This window comes from Caretta caretta, chromosome 24 (genome assembly GCF_965140235.1).
Source record: "Caretta caretta isolate rCarCar2 chromosome 24, rCarCar1.hap1, whole genome shotgun sequence".
NCBI lineage: Eukaryota > Metazoa > Chordata > Testudines > Cheloniidae > Caretta > Caretta caretta.
In genome coordinates this window covers 3,119,409-3,122,715 of record NC_134229.1, presented here as the reverse complement: position 1 = coordinate 3,122,715, position 3,307 = coordinate 3,119,409, and positions in this window count along the sequence as shown.

Here is a 3,307-nt window from a genome sequence, read left to right as displayed (position 1 = left end):
CATTGAATTCAATTCTGAGTTACAGTGGTGACTGCAGAATAGATCTTGGAAGTTGCCTATCAAGAGGTGATCTTTTACTATAATTATTATTTATTATTTGTGTGGTGGTAACACCTGGAGACCAGGGCCCCATTGTGCTAGCAACTGTAAAAACACAAAGTGAGGGACAGTCCTTACCCCAAAGAGTTTACAATCTAAATAGATAAGGCAGACAAAGGTCGGGAGATTTATCAGAGATTAAAATATTTTGTCCAAGTTCACACAGAAAGCCTGCAGCAGAGTCACGCATTCTACCCCATCCCCTAAATCCCAATTATGGATTTAGCCACAAGTTCACCCTTCCTCTCATGTGCAGGTGATGGTGACAGAGGACATTGTGGTTTTTCAGAGTAATCCCATGAGTTTTGTGTTTCATCAAGCACCTGACACTCATAGAGCTAATAGTTCTCCAGACCAACGCCTTGCTCTGCAATGTGCCTTGAGCTGGCTTTGTAACTCAGTGAGTTAATTTCCACCCCTGAATAACATTATTTGTTCTGTGGGAGGCTTCGTGCTGGGACAATTGTATCTTTTGATATTTTGTTCCAGTAGTGACTTAACACGGAGACATCAACACTTAACAATAGCTGTTTCCGGTACCTCCTTCATCTTCCTTCTCTTGTTCCTCATCCCGTGTCATTCACCCCCCAACCCACATGAGGAAACAATCATTTTCAGGTGCCAATGCTTCATTCAATCCATGGCAATAGACCCAGTCTCAGAGTCATTTGTACTCTCTCCACTCCCTGTGGAAATTGATGGGCTTCAGTGTAGACCTGAGATCCCATTTCAGCCTCTATGGAAACCAGATAATTTGAATTTGGAGACTCTAGTTACTGAATTGTGCCAAGATGAAAGTCTTAAAACTGTGGGCCAGTTTCTTAGCTGGTATAAATCAGCCTAGCCAAGCTCATTGAATCCCACAAAGGATTTGGCTTTGTACCTATCATGCTGTCCTTCCTGGTCCAACTGAGCCCTTTTTGGCACTCATCCTGCTATGAATAGACAAGATGAGACTCTATGACAAAATGCTACATCCTTGTTGACACTATAGTCAATTCAGATCTGAAATGTCCTATTGAAGGATCTCTTATGTTTGTCACCAAGATGCAAAGCTAGGAGCATCCAAGTGTTTGTTACATAGTGTTGAATGAATTCCTATCCATTAGACCAGGTATGCTGCTCATTACAGGGATGCAAAGATTGTGAAAAATTTCCAGTTGGATTGTATCAGTATTTAATAATAATGCTCAGAACTTGAAAAGCCTTTTAGCACTTTCAGTCACTGCATAAACATCGACTAATTAGTCCTCACTACCCACTACAAGATGGCAGGAGGTATTATTACTGCATATAATAAGTGGGAAAGCTGAGGCATAGAAAGGGGAAGTGACCTGCCCAAGGTCACAGAGAAAGACAGGGCCAGAGATAGAACTATATTTGAAGAGTTCCTGGATCCCAGCCCTGTGCTCGCTCCTATAGACCATACATCCTGTGGTATTAAAATTGAGCATCATGTGTAAAACAGGGAATCCCCAGCTGTTCGGGGCCTACAGTTTGAAATACAAGGGTTATCTGTGTCGCCTTGGGTGTTGGGGAAAGCTGTGTGGGCTGGAGTGACGAGAGGTTACATGGAAAGGGAGGACAAAAGGAAATGAGAGAGAAGAGAAAGCTGCACACAAGCAGACATAGAACCTGGAAAGGGAGCACACCACACACAAGAAGGGAAGAAAGGGCAGAGATAAATGGCAGAGGATAGGAAGGGATTGCAGACATTCCATGGGAACAGTTCATTTCTTCTGATAAGAATGGCATAGTCATCTGAGGCCAGATTTTCAAAGATATTTATGTGTCTCTCTGCTCAGCGTTGCAAGACCTAACTGACATACATGGCAAAGTCCCATTTTAAAAAGTGACCTAGGCATTTAGGAGAGCTCCAGTTTCATTGAAATTCAATGGGTTTTAGGCTTCTAAGCAACTTAGATACTTTTGAAAATGTTACCCTTTGGCCTTGCAATTCTGAGCCCAGCAACATCTAAATGCCTTTAAATATCCCTGTGCTACACACTAGGTGAAACAAATTGCTGAAGCTAAAGGGTACCCGATCTCCTGTAGCAGTCTGAGCAGTGCTCGGACAGTTTCAGGTCACTGTGAGCTAGATTTAGGGTTGATGTCAGTGGAGCGAGGCTGATTTAGTCCAGCTGAGGAACTGGCATAAAACAATTGTTCCAAGATCTATTCCTGGGGGAATTCTGCACCAAAACATTAAAAATGCTGTGCACAACATTTTAAAATTCTGCAAAATTCTGCATATTTTATTTGTCAAAAATAACACAATAAAATCACACCAGTCTCAATTATTTTGGTATTTTATTTCAAAATACCTGTCCTCAAGCATGTCTGTAACAACACAGGCAACAAAAACATTTTCTCCAGAAGCAGAGAGTTAAAAAAACCCCTACGACAACCCAGTTCCTGTTTCTCTGTTATGCTTTTGTTGGGTGTCTCAGTCTGGGTGTGTCACATGTGCCAGCTGGACCCACCTTGGGGGAAAATGCTGCCCCTCCAGTCTAAGACACCCACACACTCTCCCCAGAGACCAGCTGTGGGACATGCCCCCTGCCCAGACACCTGCACCCCTTACCCCCCAGTGTCCAGGGATCTAGAGAGAGAAACAGCCTGATGCCAGGTCCTGGGCTTGTACAGAGTTTCCTGCGTGTTGCCTCCTTCCTTCAGGATGTGCCGGGAAATGCAGCTGACCAGAACCCTCCAGCTCCCACTCCCCGTCCCCTCCGGCAGTGTCCTGCATTTGCGAGCTGGAGAACCAGGCTCTGCTGAGTCCAGCAGCACCTAGTGATGGCCATCAACCCTGCAGCACCAATTCTGTGGGGGGAAATGAAATTCTTCACAGAACAGAAATTTTGCATAAATTCTGCATTGTGCAGTGGTGCAGAATTCCCCAGGTGTAAAGATAACTAATAAAGGTTAACTGATTAAGCCTCACAAACCATGGAACAGAGTAACTTGCCCAAGTTCCCACAATGAATTGGAGGTAGCACTGGGAACAGAATCTAGTATTTCTGGCTCCAATTTCTGCAGTTCAGTCTCCAGTGCAATCCTTCCATCTCCCTTAGGGAAGAGCAGAGTTTTATGACAAATTTGCAAGGAATTCTTTTCTCTAGATTGCAGTCATGTGATTGCAAGACACTCAGCCAACCTTGCTGGAATCCTTTAAGAAATAATTCTGGTGTAGGTCAGATAATGTAAG